Source organism: Meles meles, chromosome 11 (assembly GCF_922984935.1).
Source record: "Meles meles chromosome 11, mMelMel3.1 paternal haplotype, whole genome shotgun sequence".
NCBI lineage: Eukaryota > Metazoa > Chordata > Mammalia > Carnivora > Mustelidae > Meles > Meles meles.
Window position 1 is genome coordinate 88,496,069 of NC_060076.1, and position 22,541 is coordinate 88,518,609.

General features: G+C 46.7%; 1 protein-coding gene across 4 annotated transcripts in view; it reads right to left on the reverse strand.

Moving 5' to 3' along the window:
- The window catches only part of PIP5K1B (phosphatidylinositol-4-phosphate 5-kinase type 1 beta), a 290,374-nt gene that overhangs the window by 247,032 nt on the left and 20,801 nt on the right, over positions 1 to 22,541 (reverse strand). The window contains exon 1 of one of the 4 annotated variants that reach the window (XM_046022088.1): positions 8,726 to 8,747. The exons of the other annotated variants lie outside the window; for them this stretch is intronic. The gene's annotated coding sequence lies outside the window, so the exon portion shown is untranslated. Of the gene's footprint in view, positions 1 to 8,725; positions 8,748 to 22,541 lie in introns of those variants that run through there. 4 annotated transcript variants of the gene reach the window in all.

The window sequence follows — 22,541 nt, forward strand, 5'->3', positions numbered from 1 at the left end:
GCTTGTCTCCAGGTGTCGGCCCCCCCCAGCCTCTCGTATGAGGAGCTCTGTGATTCCAGGTAGGCCCTCACGGACTATCCAGCTTGCTCTGCTCATCTCCAAGTCCTTAAATTATTCACACCAGCAAAGACTCTCCCCCCGCCCCCGCCCCCAATACGTAACACAGGTTCCAGGGATTAGGAAATGGCTATTTCTGGAGAGTGATTTTTCAGCCTGCCACAAGTAGATAACATCACTTCCAAGAGGGCACTTAAAGTCACATGCCCAAGGACCAATGGCTAACACTTGGTGCAGGTGGGACTTGACCCCAGCTGCGTCCACCTCTGAAGCTCATTCTCTTTATAACACGCCCCCTACAAAGGCTGAGGAACAGACCTTAAACCAGCAGGTCCCCACCGATGGAGGGGGGTCAAGAAATACCCACATGGGCTTTAAGCTCTGCCAGTAAAAACCACGAGAGCCCACATGTCCACGATGAGAGATCACTGGCAATACTTGCATCCATTTATTCTCGTGACATCATCTAATGAACATTTCTTGACTCCAAGGAGGGGTCTTCTTTCCAAAATACTAGTTGTAATCCTTGTATAAAACAGCCCATGGCTTTCTTCTGAAGTCCTAAGTAATATGCAACAGCTTTAACTGAACAAGGACCTTTAGGATTTGCACATTATAACGGACTGAAGCCCCAAGCTTCCTGAGAGAGGAAGGTATGGCCAATGAAGAGGGTGGGTCTGTAGGTGGGTCAAGTGCCAAAGCTTTCACAGCCCCAGGAATTTCTGACATTAAAAATTCTGGGTCTCAGGGCACCGGGGTGGCTCAGTGTAAAGCCTCTGCCTTTGGCTCAGGTCATGATCCCAGGGTCCTGGGATCGAGCCCCGCCCATCGGGCTCTCTGCTCCGCGGGGAGCCTGCTTCCCCGCCTGCTTGTGATCTGTCAAATAAATAAATAAAATCTTCAAAAAAAAAAAAAAAATACCGGGTCCGCAGCCATAAAAAGGAAGGAAATACTGACACCTGCTACCACATGGGTGAGCCTTGAAAACATATGCTGAGCAAAAGAAGCCAAACACCAAAGGATACACTGTGTGATTCCATTTCTATGAAATACCCAGGACAGTCAAATCCATAGAAACAAAAAGCAGATTAGCTGCCCAGGGCTACGGGGAACAGGTTCTAAGGAGTGACTGCTTAGGGACAGGTGGTTTTATTTTGGAGTGATGGAAATGTTTCAGAATTAGATGGCGGAGGCTGCCACTTTCTTTTCACTTTGCAATGGTGAAACTGAGGTTGTGTGAATTTCACCTCAATGAAAGTAAGAATAAGTAGCGGCCTCTATGCTAAAGCAAGCAACCTTGGAGCAGACAACCCACTTCTTTACAATGTAACAGGCAACCATATTCTGGTTCAGACCCTAGAGCTCAGATCCTGGCCGACAAATCTGGATTTATTTTACGTGACCCTGGACGGAATCCATCTTCTGCTACTCTCTTTGTTGGGCTTTGACAAGGAGGCTTAAAGAAGTGGAGTCAGAAAAGTTCAAAATTCACTTTTTAATTTTCGCCAAGAAACTACGAAATACTTGCTGTTAAAAAAAAAAAAAAAAGGTTACATCATGCCGACCTTACAGTCGGGCGAAACCCTGAATCCACACTTTACCTCCTGCGCTCCTAAAATAAGGTGCCAGCTTGCCTTTTCCCATAAAAGAGCCCAATGAGATAATGAAATGTTTGGTTGACTCTGGAGCACATTTCAAATTTAAGACATTACCAGTCACGTAAATAGCGATCACCATCCAAAAGCCAGCACCAGGAGAAACGCTGCCATGTTGCAGAGAACGCTGTGAAGACATCGCAGTCACCACTAAACAATGAAACTGGTGTCTATTACTGTATGATCAACACACAGTAATTACGGGACCAACTGTCAACAGCTGTGGTTTCGAGTGGATAATAACCAGAGAGGACACACCAGAAGAATGTGCACCCAGGAGATAAGACTCTCTCCTCCTGAAGCAAGTCTACGCACAGGTCAGCGCCCCAGAGAGTCTGGGCTGCCCCGATGGGCCTCGAAGGGAGGAAAACATGTCAAAGGAACAATGTGAGGTTCTTGCACTTGGGGTGGGGTGGGGAAGGTCTACAGAGTGACGGGGGGAAAGAAGGAAAGAGAAAGCAATCGTCCAACCTAGTTCAAGCCTGCCACCTTCCTTCAAAATCCGGCTTCTGCTTCTCCCCGGGGAGGAAGACCTTCCCATCAGCCGTGAACTTCCAGCCGTGCCAGTCAAGGACAAGAGATACACTCTTTTCCTAGTTGCTGCATCTGCAAGAAAAATGCTCTTGCTCTGGGCCATGTGAGACGGGTTCTGGGCTCTTCATCCCACACCTGTGGGCCTGCTCTGAGGGCAGAGGACAGCTGGGACAACAGGGACAGCAGAGGAGACAGAAGCGGACCAGCCCAGGATGGAGCTGGGAGTGCTGAGCTCTGGGCCATGCTTGCCATTAACCCATTCAGGGAGCCCACACCTAACTTCTCCTCCTTGGTGTACTTATCTGTAAAACAGGGGGATGGCCCCACTCTGTTAGCCTTAAATCAAGTTCTTACTGGAAAACAGTGACAATGAAGTGAGAGTTGGTAGGGGGTGGCGGGGGGTAATAATGACCAAAAAAGTATACCGCAGAAGTTAAGGCTCTTCTCCACACTGCCTAAACTCTACCTGAGCGTCCCATGTGACCACGCCCCCCCGAAGTTCAGCGTTCCCAGGAAAGCAGAGATCCCTTTGGGAAATCAGAGCTTAAACAACGTTGACTTTTTCATTCATGCCTTCATTCATTTACTCAACAAATATTTAGTGGGCACCAATTAGGAACATGTTGCTGAACAGAACAGGCAGGACTTTTCCTTCATGGGGCTTACAACCTGATGGGAGAGAGAAATCCTCAACAGTCCATGTAATTTATATTTTGAAAAGATATCGTCCATACTATGCGCCAGGAAGGAAATAAAGAGAAGATGCAGAGGCAGGGACTTAGGGGTGATCTACTTAGGTGGTGGAGGAGGGGGACAAGAAAGTCTTTTCTGGGGCATCCCAAAGGCTCAGAGGGAGTCAGCACTGCAAAGAAGGAAGAGGGAGCTGGCAGTGAGCTCCCAGCGAGGAGATACGGTGTGAGCACAGGCCCTGGGGCAGCAAGGTCAGGAGAGGAAGAGGCTAGAGCAACAAGGGCAGGCCACCTGGAACCCTCTTCTATGGTGTGTGTCTTGTGAACCTTCCAAAGTAGAGCGTAGGATAAGCACTGCTTCCCAAAAGAGTATCCCAGGATGGTACCACGGACACGTCCACTGAGCCCCTAAGACGCGACTAGCTATCTGATTCAAAGCGAAGTGCCAGGCCTAGATACCATTCCTCGCAGAACAAGTGCGCTGATTTTGACCTCACCCACAGTGAGGGCGCAAATGTGTTAGGCTTCTGGAGGCTAAAAGGAGGAATGACTGAATCAGGTCACCTGCAGTCTGGTCCTAGAGCAGAGGATTAGGGAAGAGGTGGGAGTCCCTACCCGACCCTCTGTAGCCCAGGGAGATCAGCTGGAGACCACGAGACCCCCATAATGCAGGAGACACCACCATCTAACTGGTGACGGCCGGCTGAACGCTGACCGACAAGCCAAAGGACACAACACCGCCACTGGGATTACACCGCGGTCCCTGAATGTCAGGGGACAAAGGATGCGGCAGTCTCTGCCACGGCCCAGACCTGGAGTCACGCCAAGAGCCTGCGTATGGGGCTCTGTCAGGCTCCGCCAGCCAAGGGCCAGGGGCACAGCAATGGAACCCAGCAGACACAGTAAATGGGCCAGTGGCCTTTCCAGAGACGGAGACAGCAGGAGCAACAAGCAGCCAAACCAAGGCGGCTGGAGGTAAGAGGTCCCCGAGGACAGGGTGAGGCCATCTCTGAGGACCCCCCCAAGACGGCTTCTAAGAGCCCCGAGAATGAAGTCAGGAGCTTCGACGATGGTGGGATACTGGACCCTTACGTATGTGGCACATTAAAACGGGACGCTTTATAATTTAAGAGCCGTCCGAATGGTCACGTGACGGGTTTTCCTCCAGAAACAGGGGAAACGGCTTTCTGGCTGAGTAACTTTTAATGGGAGAGCGAGTGCGGAGACAGGCTGTGTTTTGAAGGCGTCCTCTAACGTCTGTCTGTCCGAGGCAAATGACACCTGGCACCTCCTCGCGGCAGCGCGGTTCGTGGGAAATAGACGGTGCAAAACGAGGTCCGCCGCGCCTGCCCTTGAACACCAGGCTCCCCTCGGGACGCCGCCAGCCCTCGCGGAGCCAAGGAGAACCTTCTGCCTCTACAGTAACCGGGGCGAGTGACCTCCTGCCCCCAGCAGACACTCGCAGGCCCCGGACCCTGCTGCTCTTCCAGAAACACAAACGCGGTTCAGGGAGCATCCCACCCCTGCCCTCAGCTCTGATCCTCGTGAAACAGGCTCCAACCGAGGTCCCCAATGTCAAGGATCGTGAGTGTGGGCCTCAGGTGTCATCCTAAGAAGATTCCTTCCTTCCATGGGGATCCAGCTGAGAAGCCCAGAGCCCCAATTCCTCCCCAGCAGCGAACCCCAGGATACCAAGCATGAGACGGGGCCCAAGTCCCTGTATTCGTTCTCGCTTTGCCGTACGGGTCGCAGGAAAGTCAGACCGGGGTGGGGCATGACTGTATTTCCGGGGGCCCTTGCCAGTGAACACACACCGGCTGAGACGTTCCCTTACTAGAAGTAACGCTCACCCAATCCGTACCAGGTAGAACAGATTCTTCTTCACACATAAGCCCTACTTCTTACGGGAGCACATTTAAAACCGAGCTCATTTTAAAAGATGTTTCGGCGGGGGGGGGGGGGGGGGGGGGGGGGCGCTTGGGTGGCTCAGTGGTTTAAAGCCTCTGCCTTCAGCTCAGGTCATGATCCCAGAGTTCTGGGATCGAGCCCCACATCGGGCTCTCTGTTCAGCGGGGAGCCTGCTTCCTCCTCTCTCTCTGCCTGCCTCTCTGCCTACTTGTGATCTCTGTCTGTCAAATAAATAAAATCTTTAAAAAAAAAAAAAGATGTTTCTGGGGGGCCTGCGTGGCTGGCTCAGTCAGGTAAGCATCTGTCTTCAGCTCAGGTCATGATCTCCTGGGATCGAGCCCCGCATCAGGTTCTCTGCTCAGCCTGGAGCCTGCTTCTCCCTCTGCCTCTGCCCTTCCCTCTGCTCATGCTCTCTCTCTCTCTCTCTCTTTCATTCTCCCCCTCTTTAAAAAATTTAAAAAAAAAAAAAAAGGTGTTTCTGGGCCTGCTGTCCACTAGATTCTCAGACCGAAGGCAGGGACAGTGTCTCATTCATTTTGTGTCCCCTGAGGCCTGGCATGGAATCTATGTACAGAAGAGGGTTCAAAAATCCAATGGCTAAAAAGTAAATGAACAAATGAATGTATATCCTGGCTCACACTTTAAGCTAGATTCATGTGAATACTGCTGTTAAGTATGTTAGAGAGAGAGAGAGACAGACAGGGGCCTGCTACCCATCACTGCTGACTACTCCATTCTATTCCCCACAGATGATTTCGGGTATGTTTACTTGAATCTTGTAATTGGATACCTCATTGTCATTTGATATAAAACCCTCTCCTCAGGCTCATCTTTCCACAGAGTCTGAGAGCAGGTCCACGACCCGTGCACTCCCCACTGAGAAAGAGGGAAAAACTCCAACGTGGTCCATGACTCCATGCATGAGAGTCAACGTTTCGGGTCTCTCAGAGCAAGGAACACACACCTATCGAAAGGAATTAACATTCACCTCTCTTGTGGAAGGACCTTGGGGGGCGAAGCAGCGAGAAGGCAGGCTGGCTAGGACAGGGCTGGGAGGCATTAGGCACCAGGGAAGAAAGGTCACAAGACTTGGGGTTGGATGGGTCTGCAGTCCCGTGCTGGCTCTGCTGGGCCTCGGCTTCCCCACCTTTAAAACGGAGGCAACAAGGCCCACCTCAAACAACCGCTGTGAGGAGGGAACCTGTGGAGGCTCTGAAGGGGGCAGTCTGAATCCACAGGACTTTCCTCACTATTATCTACACACGCAGTGAACGACCTACACCCACCTGCATTTTTAAGGACGATTTTACCTCTGGGCGTTCGCACCTCAAAGGAGTGGAGATCCACAACTCCCCTGTTCGGAACTTGGAATGCTCCTTCCCATAGAAACAATCACAAATCACAGAATTTTAGAACTGGAGGGAGCCTCTGAGAGCACCTGTTCAAGTTCCCATTCAACAGACTATTTCCTACTGCAGACGTGTCCTGGCATGCGCAAGCCCACCAAAACCAATGTAACCCGTGATGTCGTGGAAGTACTAACACACACACACACACACACACACACACACACACACACACACAGAAAGTGACTTTAAAATAGTCCCCATTCACCTTCACAAGTTCTTCTGAACTCGATTATCTTCCAACTTAGCAGCTCACTGAAGAAGGGACACACCGTTCGGACTTCTTGAAACCTACCCTGCCCCTCCCACACCCAGCAAGAGCCACAAAAAACTTGCAGCTACTCTGCGATAAGGACTTTAGCTGCAGCAGGAACAAATGCAACAGGCCCCCTGCAGAAGAGCGGGGGGCGGTGTGGGGGGAGCGGAGGAGGGGTGTCAAAGGCAGTAAGAGCCGGGGCAGAGGAAGGCAGAGGAAGGCAAGGCTTGATTACAAACTTTCCCTCCATCCTTCCTTTGCCCCGCATCCGCCTTGTTTGACCTGGTCATGCACGAAGAGGTCATCAGAGACCGCAATGCGTCCCCTGCACTGTCACACAAACTCTGACCTGCCGTGTGCCCCGCTGGCCCCCTGCCCCCCTGCAGTGGGTGGCAAGAAGGCACCGAGTGCTCTGGGTTTTCCTACTGCTTATTCTTTGGACTGGCAAAGGCTGGCGGGCTATCTGTACTCAGGGGGGATGTCTGCAAGCCAAGTGTGTTTAGCCTGAAGAGTGCCCGAGCTATGGTGTCTGATAGGGAAAGTTGAAAAGATACTGCCGAATGACCAAGGCTATCTAGTCTTACATGAAGGCTCACAGCCCTGCTCCGAGAACACAAGATGGATGATGCTCATGGTACAATGTTGTGTAAAACAAAAATCACCCGACACAATCATACGTATGGTAGGACCCCAGTATATATGCACACAATGTTATACCCACAGTCTCACATGCTTCTGGCCTTTTAGAAAAGTTATTTATTTATTTATTTATTTATTTATTTATCTGAAAGAGAGACAGAATAAGCAGGGGGAGGAGCAGAGGGAGAGGGAGAAGCAAGCTCCCTGCTGAGCAGAGAAACCCGATGTGGGGACTTGATCCCAGGACCCTAGGATCATGACCGGAGCTGAAGGCAGATGCTCGGCCCACTGGGCCACCCAGGCGCCCCTCTTAGCTATACCTCTTTAGAATGAAGATTGGATGCAGATACTTCAAAATATGAATAGTTATTTTGCCTGTGTGATGGAAATACAGGTTATCTATTTTTCTTAATAATTTTCTGTACTTCCAAGTCTGGTGAAATGGGCAAGTAATTGTATAATGGGAGGTGAAATGGCATTTAGGAACACTGATTAGAGGGGCACCTGGGTGGCTCAGTGGGTTAAGTGGCTGCCTTTGGCTCGGGTCCTGATCACGGGGTCCTGGCATCGAGCCCTGTGTCGGGCTCCCTGCTCAGTGAGGAACATCCTTCTCCCTCTGCCCCTTCCCCTGCTCATGCTGTCTTTCTCACTCTCTCACTCTCAAATAAATAAAACCATTTTTTATTAAAAAAAGTACTGATTAGAGGGGCGCGTGGGTGGCTCAGTGGGTTAAAGCCTCTGCCTTCAGCTCAGGTCAGGATCCCAGGGTCCTGGGATCAAGCCCCGCATGGGGCTCTCCGCTCAGTGGGGAGCCTGCTTCTCCCTCTCTCTCTCTGCCTGGTGCTCTGCCTACTTGTCAAATAAATAAATAAAATCTTTAAAAAAAAAAAAAAGTACTGATTAGATACTATAAAGCAAAAATGTCTTTAGAAATGACCTAATTCCGTATTTTTCCCAATCCCTCCCAATTATGCAGGCCAAACACCTCCGGACCCCAAGTGACTTGCCCAACTGAAGTCTCACAACTAGTAGACAACTGAGCCAAACCATAGCTTAAACTCAGATCTTGTGACATTTATGGCCTGGGCCCCTCCCATGATATCACCGTGTCCTAGAGTCAGGGACGAATGAACTTCGTAAGGAAATACTCCATAAGGAAAGGGCAAGTCTTACTGTGCACACCTACACTTCTTGCTAAATAAATATTTGCCTGGCATTATATCATCGTTTTATGACATGCAAACAAGTCCGTTGCTAAAGGAGCGCTGATGACTTTGTCACGGCCACTGAATCGGAGTCTGGTTTACAAAGGTCTCACACCCGCATTGCAAAGAATCCCACTGCCCGAGAGTGTCAAGCTGAAACTTTATCAGAAGACACTCCTAACCTTAAGCCAGGCAGCTCTGACTGCAGAGAACAAACAGGCTCTCTGTCCTCCACTGCTGCTAACTACACACATGAGCAGCCCCTTAACTTCCGCTCCGAGGCATCGTGCTGTATTAGAACGACGCAACATTTACCCCGCCCCAAAGCATGCACAGAGGGTAGACAGGCTGCACACCTTCTCTGGAAGCACCCCACCTGAACTTCCTTTCTGTGAACATGAAGCTTGTTAAGAACAAAGCAGCATCTCAGTCCGATGAGAGGATGGGTCCTGCTACCTCGCACTTCTGAAGGAAGGAAATCCAGACATCGGATGCACACCCACGTGCACAGAACAGCCTTGGGCCACACAGGACTGGCTTCCTAGTTCACTCTGCTTATCTCAAGCTGGCTGGGCTGGGAGAGCTTTCTAGGCAAGGGGTGGGGAGGTGACCTCCAAGGACACAGGGGCAGAGGAGGACAGGCCCAAGTGAAACACCTGTTACTAAGATAAGTGAAGAGACTCCCCCGATCCCAGCCATGGCAGGGAGCTCATTTCCTGCTCACATGCTAACCAGGTACATATTCCATGAACCCGAGAGACAGACTTACGCAGGCGAGCTGAGAGTGAGCGGGAGCCTGGACGATCGGACCATCCCCCTGCTGCCCGGGCTGGGCAGGAATTAACTGAGAGTTAGAACCCGAACTTAGCGGCAAAGCCTGGAGCACGCAGAGGCAGGGCCGAGCTGGGAGTGCCTGAAATGAGCTGCGAAAATGCAGAAGTGCTGACCCCCGCAAGAATTCAAGGTAGGGGAAGCCCAAGGAGGAATTTAGGGACAAGCAGGCTGGACAGTATGGCGACCTGAGGGGGTGCCCCAGCCCTCCCACCGGAATGATTTCGGGATTGAGGGAAGCCCTGGGAGGAGGCTGAAATGTACATGTTCCCATGTAAGCATGGAATTCTGAAATATTTTAAAGGTTTCAAGAAAGAATTCATGTGCTGAAATCACCTCTTTTCATCGCTGTCAGTCAAAACAAAAGCGCCCCATAGGAAGCCAAGAACCCTATCGACGGAGCCCTCAATCACAGACCTCAACTCGGAGAATTTAATCTAAGGAATTAAGACAGAAGAGGCAAAAGGCAAGGCTGTATGAAGGTGCACAATCCGTTACATTCCATAAAAGCAAGAACACAAACACTAGATCACATCTGATGGCCCCCGATAGCGATAAATTTGACAAGGCAAGGGTAAGTTAAGGCACATGAAGTATGTTCCACTCCCGTCGAACTGATGACATGAAGATACAAATGAGGGGAAATCACACGGGAAGTTTAAAAATTCAAAATTAAATGTTCACTATGGATACAACTGAATCGAAATGGTGCGTGAGACGGAGCTGCAGGAAGAGACAGTGACCAAGAGCTGATGTTGACCAGTTGGTCTGGGGTAGCCTGATGGGGGGATGTAGGTGCTGAGGGCAAGACCCCCTTAGGCAAACCCATGGAGAACTTTCTGGCTGGTCAAAGAGAGGCTCCATCTCATTCTGAAATCCCGAGGGATGGGCTGGAACCCTCAACAAGAAGAGATGTTGGTCTTGGTTGGTTGATCAAAGGGGGCCCAATGCCATGCCTAATTAACCTTGGATTAAGGGGAAAAGAAGAGGTCTCACAAGACCCCAAAGAAGGGAGAGCTGAAAGAACTTGTAGAGTAAAAGAAAATGGAGCCCTTTTCACAGAGGGCCTATCATGGTCTGTTGAATCCAGAGAAATCTGGAAGGTTCCATCTAGTCTAGAAATTTGGCCAACGAACTGAGGAGCAGGAGGACAAACTTGTGTCTGATGAGAACAGGAAGGCGGGAATGGGACAGAGTGATTAACCTCACCCCCACCCCGTTTCCTCCCCCAACGTCCAGATAAGAATTAGAAACCTCACACCCAGAAAGGCTATGCTGACTGCTTGCCCAAGATGAGAACTAAGCTAGCTGATGGCGGTGCCAAACCCAGATCCTCTCCTCTCATTCAGGCAGCTTTTGTTTCTTTGTTTTTGTTTTTTTTTTTTTAAGATTTTATTTATTTCTTTGACAGATCACAAGCAGGCAGAGAGGCAGGCAGAGAGAGAGGAGGAAGCAGGCTCCCTGCTGAGCAGAGAGCCTCATTCAGGCGGTTTGTACATGATCTCATGCTCGCCTCTCAACCCTATGTAGCCCCCCTCATTCTCCCACCATACAGGAATTAAACTCAAAATACCTGTTCTCACTAGATAACTATTATTGTTTTTATTTTTAACTGAAGGAAATTCAGGAACACCATAAAAGGAGGAAAATCAACTGCAGTTTCATTTCTCAAAGCAACCCTGGTTTTTAAAAATTCTCATTATTTCTGTTAAATATATGGTTTGGGCCCATTTTCATAGCTGGCAATATTTATTTCATGGTGTGAATATTTATTCTACAGGTTTAGCTAGTCCATTCGACTTCGTACCATCGGCCACATAAAATATAGGACTTCTTAAGATTTTCACCCAAGTCCTAAGGATCCTTCTTACATGGGGCGGGGAGGGTGCTAACGTCTGAAGGTCTGCCGCTAGGAGCTTCTTTCCAAGCTGTCACTCAGTCATTAACTGTGCTATGGCATATGAACAGACTCGGCTGTGAATGTTCTGGATTGTTCTGCCATCCTCCAACTGCTATTCTGTGCCTAAGGAGACATGTGAGAGATTTCTATCGAATGCTTCCAAGTCTATGGCTCTCTTTTCCTCTACCAACCTAGAACACTTATCTAAAAAGGGGACATGATGAACGGTGAGTACACGTTAGTAAACTTATGTTGATTTCTAGGGGTCAATGCCATCTCTGCTGTGGGTTTTGGTTTTTTTTTTGTTTTTTTTTTTTTTAAAGATTTTTATTTATTTGTCAGAGAGAGAGAGAGAGCGAGAGCGAGCACAGGGAGACAGAGTGGCAGGCAGAGACAGAGAGAGAAGCAGGCTCCCCGCCGAGCACGGAGCCCGATGTGGGACTCGATCCCAGGACGCTGGGATCATGACCTGAGCCGAAGGCAGCCGCTTAACCAACTGAGCCACCCAGGCGTCCCTCTGCTGTGGGTTTTAAATCACTTACGAGATGGTCATTCAGAATTTTCGCAAGGGAACATTTCATATATTGAATGAATTCAGCTCTTTCAAAAGTTGCACAGAACAAGATTTACATGTTTCTGGTCTTCCGGAACATCTCCCACTCTCCAAGATTTATTCAAAGGTCTGGCAGTGGCTCAGAGGTGCGGTCTGATAACTCCCTCAACACCCTTAGATACGACCAAGTACGTCCTAGCGATGTGAACTCATTCCGGTTACCTACATATTATTTCATTGTCTTCTACATCCCTCTTAATTAATCCCTTTTCACTCTGAAGATCATTATTCTCTTTGCTGGGGAACTGAAAGCCAAGTCGTTCTGTATATGTCATGTATTAATATCAGCCTCATGCTCTTATGCAAGTCTGTCTCTGTCTCTACTCTTCTAGCTCCAGATAACAGCTAAAAAGCAAAAAAAAACCTAAAACACTATTTTCAAAATACAAAAAACATACCACACGCTGTCCACACTCCACCACGCACCTGCACGTACGCCAGAAAGGTTCAACCTAGCCAGTGAAGAAATTAATGCCACTGTGACATGTCATCTCGTAGCAAGCCACGGAAACACACCTTTAGAAACCACGCTGGTGAGTCAGGAGGGAAACGGACACACCAGGAGGGAAACGGACATACCCGCTGGACTTAAGATAATGTGTATCTGGAGGGCAAATACCTAAGACGTGTATGCCCTCTGGAAACCAAGAAACCTACACTGGGATATTTATCTTAAGGGACGCATTCTGAAACAAATCTGAAATAAAAGAAGGTTCGGTATACAAATAGGTCTTTCGGGAATAGCGTAAGAGCCCCAACCTGGATACAGTTTAAAATATCCAACAAGGGGAACTGTTAAATCAACTTCAAAACACTGACTATGGTAGGCCAATAATGCCCCCTCCCAAAGGGGTTCAAGTCCTAATGCCCGGGAGCTGGGAACGTGCCGCTTTATGTGATTAAGACATGATTAAGGGTTTTGAGAGATGGGGAGCTTGTCCTGGATTATCCAAGTGGGCCCAATGGGGACAAAACAGAAACAGAGGTTAGAGACTGAGAGAGGAGACTTGAGGTTGACACGCCACTGGCTTTAAAGCCAGAGGAAGGGGTGCTACGTCAAAGTACGTGGAGGCCTCTAGAAGCTGGAAAGGGCAAGAAAACATTCCTTCCTAGAGGTTTCAGAAGGGACCCAGCCGGGCTAACACCTCAATTTTGGGAATTCTGATTTCTAGAACCCTAAGATAATAAATTTGCGTCCTTCTAAGCCACGAAATTTATGGTCAGTTTTCACAACAGCAACAGGGCACGGACACACTAAGAGGCAGCCATGCAGAACGATAAAATAAAACACTAACACGTGCCGATGGGGAAGCTACGTGCAACAGTTACTACTCTATACCATACACAGACAAACAGATCAAGAGTCCCAGGAACAAATGAAAATAGGCCAAGAGATTAAAAGACTTCAGAACTGGACCCCCTGCTTCTGCCCTCAAGTTCTTAACACGCAGAATAGCCAGAGTGGTTCTTTTCAAAAATGCAATCAGATGACCTTACTCCTCTGCTCAAAACCCTCCAATAGGCTCCTATCGTCTCAAAGAAAAAGCTCAAGTCTCAAGGACCTACAAAGCCCAGGTCCATGGGAGTGCAGGGCTCTGGGGCAAGGCACTCCTGTGTACTGTCTGTGACTGGCCTCCTACCACGTATGGGGTTCCCCCCGCCCAGGCATGTGCCTGCTCCTACTGGCTCCATCTCTCTGCCCTCCCGACTCCACTGTGGCCTCACCAGCCAACTTGCTATTCCTTGACCGCCTTCATACTTTCTGCACTCGCTGTTCCCTCTGCCTGAAGTACCATATCCAGGGGTAGGCTTCCTGGAGCAAAGGGCTCCGTCATCTCCTGTATTTGCTCTCCAAACACATAGTTACATTATCTGTCCATGTGAGTATGTCTATTTCCCTACAACCTCGCCAGCATGGTGTTTTATCTCTTCACAATATGTTTGTCACAAAGTAACATTTCAGTTTTGTGTTAACTTCTAGGTTAAACCTTTTGTGAGTACACGTGTATTACTATAAATAACATACCACACATACTATACACTTAGATACATTTTTGTTGTTGTTGTTCCTTTTTGGCTCCAAATTCCAAAAGATCCAAGATAAGAAATCTACCAGATGAGCCAGGAGCATTTGTATCATCAGTGAAAACAAGCAAACAAAACTCCACAGGGATGGGGGAATGTCAAGCAATGAAGGAGTGACTAAAATAAAGGGGCCAAAGCTCCAACAGTCTGAGCAAGAAAATCAAGCAGTGTTGCATTATAACTCAAAGTGTATCATAAAGGAGTCCACAGTGGCATAAATGAGTGACTGAATGAACAAATAGGGGGAGAACAGACGATCTCCCACACAGAAGAATTCTACATAATTCTGTGTGTGTGTTTTAAAGATTTTCAGTTATCTCTACACCCAATGTGGGGCTTGAAGTCTGATCCAAAGATCGAGTCGTAAGCTCCATCAACTAAGCCAGCCAGGTGCCCCAGAATTCCTCATAATTCTTACAGATACTCCTCCTTCAAGAAAGAGGACTGGAACCCCCTACTTTTTAAGTGCGGGCTGCACAAAGTGACTTTCTTCCAAAGAGTACAGTCTGGGAAGGGGGAGGAATGAAACGGTAACTCTCTAGTGGAGAAATCTCACAAAACATCGCTTCACTCGCGTAATCAAGATCAACATCGGCAGTGACATCATGTTAAAAGCATATGTAATCCTGATACGGTGTGAAGAGGGCAGCACATTATCTCCTTGAAACACATCACCCCAATCTAATCAGGAGAAAACATCCAACGAATCCTGCTGAGGGACATCCTGCAACACACCAGACCGTAATTCTCAAAACTGTCAAGGTCATCAAAAACAAGGACAATCTGAGAAACCGTCACAATTACTAGGAACCTAGGGAGACATGACAACTACATGCAACATGGTATCCTAGATGCGACAAAAAAAAAAAAAGGGGGGGGCAGTAGGGAAAACCAGCAAATGTCAATGAAGTATGGACTTCAGGCAGTAATGACATACAGATGTTGGTTCATGAATTGGGACGAACGTACCATGCTAATGTAAGATAACGGATCAAGGAAAATGAGTGTTTCCCACTCTGTATTGTAGCTCGAGAATTCTCTAAATCTAAAAAAGTTCTAAAATATTTGTTAAAAATAATTCCAACAGGTCATCCACATTGTCTTCAAAGTTCCCTCCCTCTTCCACGTCATACAGTAATTCTTCCCGAGTGGTCAGTGGTTAAGTCCAAAATGGCAACTTCCTTGGTTGTGTTCTGCAAAGTGACCCCAAAAGGCCAAAAGGTATTGGGCTTTATTTTCAGGTCACTCAGCCACCCAGCAGAAGCTGAGACATCATCTACTGCTGCTTCTCCCAGTTCTGCAGTGTGTCCACAAAATACCATGAGCCTTGGCCTCCATCTGTCTGGCTAACAGAAGGTTCCCACAACAATCAAACCAATGGGCTTTCTCCACTCGTCCTTTCGACCTCAACAAATGCTCTGTAGAATGGTTTCTCCAACAGATCATAGCTTGTAGATAGGCATGTTCTTCCTTGCTCATCAATCCTGCTTCTCCTCTTGCCTTCCAAAGACCACAGAGACATTCCCATCCCTTCGTCTCGGGGCATTTGAATAGGAAGCCAAGGGAGCAGTATCAGTCACCACATTAAAAAAAAAAAAATACATATAGATAGATAGATAGATAGATAGAAGAAAAGAACTAAGATCTTCTCTATCCAATGTACTTGACACATTCTGAACTCACCTGCCTGCTACCCACCAGTCCTCACCAACCAAGTTCTCAACCAAGCCATAGAGATGTACATTGCGCGCAGCTCTGAGCCTTTGATCTCGCAGTCCTTCCTTCCCTCCCATCTGAAACATTCTTCTCGTTTCTTCTACTCCTGCGTGCCTCCCACACAGGAGTCCTCTTTTTCTTCTCCAAACTCTCAGAAGCCCCATATTATTTTGCATTCCTAGGCCCGCTGGTTGGGTTTCATCAGCTTATCTCCCCGACTCCACTGTAAGTTCCTTAATGGGATGAACTCATCTACTTTTCTGCATAACCTTGGCACACCGATCATTCTACCTGTCCACTAAACATGAACACATATTGGAGTGCCTCCCATAGATGCCTCTCACAGATCTCTTCTTACAACAACTCAATGAGGTAGGCACATAATTACCTCCATTTTATAGCTGAGAACACTGAGGAGTGAAGCAGATGAGTGGCTTTCCCAGGGTCACATGGAAGTTAAAGAGACAGTACGTGAAGCGAAATCCTTACTCTTCATTATCACAGCAAGTCCCACTGCCTCCCTACTAGTTCAAGGATCCCTTGCAGAGTGTAGGGATTTTAACAAGCGGCAATCTCAGAAGGAAAGTTAAAAACTCTTCGTCTAAGGGCCCCAAACTGACAAACTGATTGCGAAAATTTTTATTCAAGTGTTCTCCCCAAGACCTCTGAGTCACACCGAGGTTGTGTACAGCATGGACAACAGGACTCAAGGGAGACCGTGCTTTATCAAAATTTCTCGAGGAAGCACTGTGGTTAGCCATCGTTCTCCACACGTCGACCAGTTAGAAGGACGGGTGGACACAGGCTGAACTAATGGAGAAAAATAGGATAAGCCCGTCTGTACAGCTTAGACTGCAACTCCCGGCGAGCTCATCCATTTGGAGGAAACCTGGCAGAGAAAAGGCATGGCCCGGCACGCGACACCATACCGCATGAGCACGTCCCCCACAGAGCAAGGTTCTCCTCCGCCATCTGCTTCTCATTTCCCGCTGGCAATTTTGTGGTTGGATGATCAGCTTCTTAGATGATTTCTAAAAATAAGCTAGCATTAATTGAATTACACAGGTACATGAGTATTTACGGTCACCTTGTGGCCGACACCTAAAAGAAACACCTTCCTTTCTCGGACAAGGAAGAAGGGGCAGGCCTCCTCAGCAGGTGCAAAGCATCAGAGCTGGGGCAAGGCTCCCGTTTCTCCAGCATCGTCACCAGCAGCACCCCCGGACGATGGGCGCCAAGGGCATCTGCACCCCGAGGCAGCAGCCGCTGCTAACGCCTGCTCTACACAACCAAGACTCACCACCAGGCTTGGCCAAAGGGGCCAGCGAACCTGTCTACTCGGCTGTGCTCTTGACGTCTCTCTCTGTGTCGGCTGCGACTTCAGAGCTTTGCCCAGGAGCAACACCGACCTTCCTAGGTCTGCTGGATGTGTTCATTCTTTTCTTTAGGCCCCGCTGTCTCCTGTTTACCAGACCCAACCGACTGGTTGAGCTGTCAGCCTTGAGACCAACACCTCCTCTGCTGATGTCCTTCTCTCAAACGGGAGGTGGACCTAGTTCCGAGTTTCTGAAGAAAGATGAATGAGAAAGGAGACACACTATCACGGATCCTCAGGTGGACTGAAGGGAATACACCAGCAGAGCCTCCGTGAGAAGTGGTAAGTGACTCGATCTCCAGTGAATCCCGAATACGCCCAAACCCCAAGGTCTGGTTTCAGACGCTCTTGAACCCTACCACGCAACAAATGGACAGAAGTGATCCCCGCAACTCAGCCAGCCAGCAGGATTCCGGAGAGAAGAGAATTGCTGTGGGACAAAGCTGTATTGATCAGAAAATGAACAGGAGGCGCTTCTTCCCTCAAGGAACTTAAATTTTGCAGACACGCCTGCAAAAAACCGAAAATCCACATGGAAGAGTGCTAAGTCCGTACGAGAAGTCTGAAGAAAATGTTATCTCCTCCACTCAAGATTTCTTACGGCGTCATGGGAAAGAGCTCAAGAGTTTCTAGAAGCAAATCCCCTTTGGACAGGCTCCCCACTAAGAGGCCCCATTAAGAGAGCAGGGGGGGGAAGCACAGGAGGCCCGGAACCCGAGGGCGAGCCGGAAGTTGCTGGAAGCCAGCTCGCTCCTTTCCTGGCCTCCTTGCACCCACATTGTAGAGAGGGCTGCAATCTGTGTATTATGAAACACTTCCTGAAATACCGCGGAGAAGAGGCCATTTGCAAAAGCAAAGAGCATAATTCCAACACGTTAGCGCTTTCTGAAGTCTGGCTCTGTCACTAAGCGATTTCGCAGGACGGTGAGCCGGCAGCACCAACCCATCTTCCCATCTGGAGGGATCTGGAGGGAACAACTGCCGATGTGCAACCTCCAAGGCTTACCTTGCTTGACCCCAACCCCTCCCCTTTGGCCCATGCTCAACATTGTTGCCACCACTGTTTCCGCTGCATTGTCTCCCCTAATCTATTGTAAATTCCTTGAGGGCAAAACCCACTCATTCCCTCCCCACTCTGTTCCCCTCTGCTCTCAATGTTATCCTCTTTGCCCTCAGCTTAAGATCTGTTCTAAAAAGAGTGAAACGAAGTAGTATTTACCTAGCTCCTACGGCCCATACTCCCTTATTTCAGCTTATTTTCCCAATAACCCACCGAGGTGGGTAACGTTAGCCTCATTTTACAGGCTGTTCTTTGCTGGGAAGACAAAGGAGTTGGCTGATCTTCAACCTGTGTGCAATGGACAGAATCCAATGTCAGGTCCAAACCTCTCCTCACTTTGCCCTGCAAAACAGACCCATCCCATCCAGACAGGAGAAGGATCAGAAATCCTACAGGTGGAACGACGGATACTCATAAAACCAATGCTAAACTGAGACACTGCAACTTTCAGACGTCAAGAGTTAGTGGAGAACAGCCTCGAAGGTTCTAAAGCAGCACTCATACCTGACACATGACCCTTGAAACTAAATTATTGCCCGTATTTCGAAGGGTCCATAGACTTGGGCTAAAGGTGACTTTGCTTAACCATGATGGCCATGGAAGTAGTATCTGTTCTATCTGTTCACCTGTTAATGATTGAAGAACAAGTAAGGAGGAGTAGCTTTTAACTGAGACTGTAAAGGACGTGGCCGAGTCTCGCCCCCTCTCAGGGATAATTCTCATGAACAAAGGAGATCTACTGAAGCAACACTGTAAATTCCAGACAATCAGGAAATTCACCATCCCTTTACCTATTTACCTTCTACTGATCTGTATGTGTACTTTGTGTGTGTGTGTGTGTGTGTGTGTGTGGTATATAGTAGGACCCATTTTAAGCAACCACTAAAATCCTTGGAATTTATTGTCAGTTCCAATACACCTGATATGACAAGTTCAAGAGTTTTATTTCTCAACACAGTCCAGGTCAAACTCCATTCCAATGACTCCTGTGGGCTTCCTGAAATTCTCTGCTTTCCTCAAGTTTACTTGTCTATCGTTGTACTTAAAAGCACAATAATTGGTTAAGAATTGAGGAAGTTGTTCTTGATGTACAGAATTTTAAAAATGTAATTGGATATGGACTATTATAACAGATCTAAAACCTGCTTTTAAGAGATTGTTTTAAAAAGATTTTATTTATTTATTTGACAGAGAGAGAGATCACAAGTAGGCAGAGAGACAGGCGGGGGGGAGGCAGACTCCCCACTGAGCAGAGAGCCCGATGTGGGGCTTGATCCCAGGACCCTGAGATCATGACCTGAGCCGAAGGCAGAAGCTTAACCCACTGAGCCACCCAGGCGCCCCTTAAGAGATTTTTTAATCCCAAAGTAAATCTCATCTCCTGATATGGCTCATTTTTTATGAACTGATACTAGTCCCAATTAGTCTTGTGGAGTATTTCTTCAATTATCCTATCCTCACCTTTATGGAAAGCAGAGGAGGGACTGTCACCGGTATCCCAGTTCCTGGCTATTGGTATCAGGTGCTCCAAATCTTGTTGACCTGCATATTATTTTCTCCATCTTATAACATCCTGTGAATTATATTCTCATTGTCTGTATATCGTATTCATCTGCCACCAAAGACACACAATAAAACAGTAAACAAAATCACCAAAGCAGATTGTCCGAAACTGCTCTCTGCTTTTTCATGCTTATCAGTGTACTTCACTGTAAATCATCTTTTAGAGTATTTTACCCTTTTTTTGTACTTATTTTCCGTAGGCTTTTCCATAGTATTTTATCCGTAAATAATAGTTTATTGTTATGAGCTATTAGTTTGTCTAATCATTTCCCCCAGTGTTAGATAACAATGTATTCTTTTATTATTAAAAGTAACACTGTTCTACCGAGATTTGTTTTTCCTATTTTTTTCCCCTGCCAAGAGAAATTACTGAATCAAAGGTTACGTTCGCTACAATGGTTTTTGTTAAATAATTTATTGCCTCTTCAGGAAATATGTACTAATTTGAATGCTACCAGTCATGTGCAATTATTTCCCATTCTACATGGTCACACCAACACTGTAACTTACCATGTTAATTATTCTTTTTAAATCTCAGTTTACCTTAGGTTGGATTTCTTCTATCATCACCGTGTTTGGTTCTTTTGGCACATACTTGTGTTTCTCATGTGTAAAAATGATACTATTTAACCTTTAGCCATTTATCCAAATAAAGACTAGTTGTAACATCATTCTATCTGTGCCTTATATATTATGGATACCAACCCTGTGTGTGTGTAGGCATATTTTCTCTATTTCATTTCATAGGTGTTTTTAAAATTCTTATTTTACCAGTTCTAATTTCCTAAAACAACTATGTTAAGATTTTATCTTTCTTTATATTTTGGAAGATTAATTAGACTGAAGATTTTACTATCTCTTGGAAATAAACCAAAATATACTTCCATTTTAGATGACAGAAATTAAGGATTTACTCTGGCTCTTCAATAAACTTTTTTCTTTTTTTAAATCAGAAACAAAAGGAGGTGTTACTACCGATGATAACAGAAATATAAAAGATCCAAAGAAACTATGAAAAACAATTTTTTTTAAGATTTTTATTTATTTATTTGACAGATCACAAGTAGGCAGAGAGGCAGGCAGAGAGAGAGGGGGAAGCAGGCTTCCTGCTGAGCAGAGAGCCCGATGCGGGACTCGATCCCAGGACCCTGAAGATCATGACCTGAGACGAAGGCAGCGGCTTAACCCATTGAGCCACCCAGGCGCCCCATGAAAAACAATCTTATGCTAACAAACTGGACAACCTAAGAAACTGAATAAAATTACAAGCCAACATTCCTGATGAATATAGATGCAAAAATCTTCAAAAGAAAGAAAGAAAGAAAGAAAGAAAATCCAGCAAACCCATTTGAACAATACATTAAAAAAGATGATATACCGTGGCACCTGGGTGGCTCAGTAGGTTAAACCTCTGCCTTTGGCTCAGGTCATGATCTTGGGGTCCTGGGATCGAGCCCCGCATCGGGCTCTCTGCTCGGCAGGGAGCCTGCTTCCCCCTCTCTCTCTCTGCCTGCCTCTCTGCCTACTTGTGATTTCTCTCTGTCAAATAAATAAAATAAAATAAAATAAAAGATGATATACCACGATCACGTGGGATTTTCTGCAGGGATGCAAGGATGGTTCAGCATCCACAAATCAGTCACTATGATACACCGCATTAACAAAATGAAAGATAAAAATTGTATCATCATCTCAATAGATGCAGAAATCAGAAAAAGCATTTGACAAAATTGAGCATCTATTCAGATTAAAAACTTTCAAAGTGGGTTTAGAGATAAGAGACTTCATATAATAAAGGCTATATATAACGAGCCCAGAGCTAACAGATACTCAACAATGAAAAGCTGAAAGACTTTGTTCTAAGATCAGGAACAAGACAAGGATATGGACTCCCACCACTTTCATTCTACATAGTATTGGAAGCCCTAACCACAGCAATTTGGTGAGAAAAAGAAACCTAAAACATCCAAATTGGAAAGAAAGAAGTAGGTGTCGCTTTTTGCAGATGACATAGTATTATATAAAGAAAACTCTGAAGAGTCCATCAAAACCCATTAGAGCTAATACATGAATTAAACTGCAAAATGCAAAGTCAACACACAAAATCAAGATACAATTTCTTTTTTAGGGTTTTATTTATTTGAGACAGAGAGAGAGCAAACAAGCAGGGGAAGTGGCAAGCAGAGGGAGAGGGAGAAGCAGACTCCAGCAGAGCAGGGAGCCTGCTGTGGGGCTCGATCCCAGGACCCTGAGATCGTGACCTGAGCCGAAGGCAGTAGCTTAACTAACTGAGCCACCCAGGAGCCCCAAGATCCAATTTCTGTATAGTAATAATGAAATATAAGAGAGTTACTTACAATTGTGTTTAAAAAAACACACACACACACACACTTAGGAATAAATTTAACCAAGGAGATGAAAGACCTTTATACTAAAAACTGCAAGACATTAATTAAAGGAACTGAAGAAGATACAAATAAATGGAAAGATATCCTGCGCTCACTGACTGTAAGAATATTGTTAAAATGTTCACCTTACCCAAAGCAATATACAGATTCCATGCAATCCCTGTTAACATTCCAATGGCATTCTTCAAAAAACTGGAAACAAACAGTACTAAAATTTGTACAGAACTGTAAAAGACTGAATAGCCAAAGCAATTTTGAGAAAAAAGAACGAAGTTGGAAGCCTTGTTCCTTCTGATTTCAAACTATCTTACAAAGCTGTTGTAACTAAAACAGTATCCACCGGCGTAACACAAGACAGGTCAATGGAAGAGAACAGAGCACCCAGAAATAAACCCAGGCATTTACGGTCAATTAATTTACAACAAAGGATCCAAGAATATACTGTGAAGGACGGTCTCTTCAACAAATGATGCTGGGAAAACTGGACAGCCACATGCAGAAGAATGAAACTGGATTCCTATATTATACCATACACAAAAATTAACTCAAAATGGATTAAATACTCGAACGTAAGGCCTAAAACCCTAAAACTCCTAAGAAGAAAACAAAGGCAGAGAGCTCCCAGATACAGGTCTTGGCAA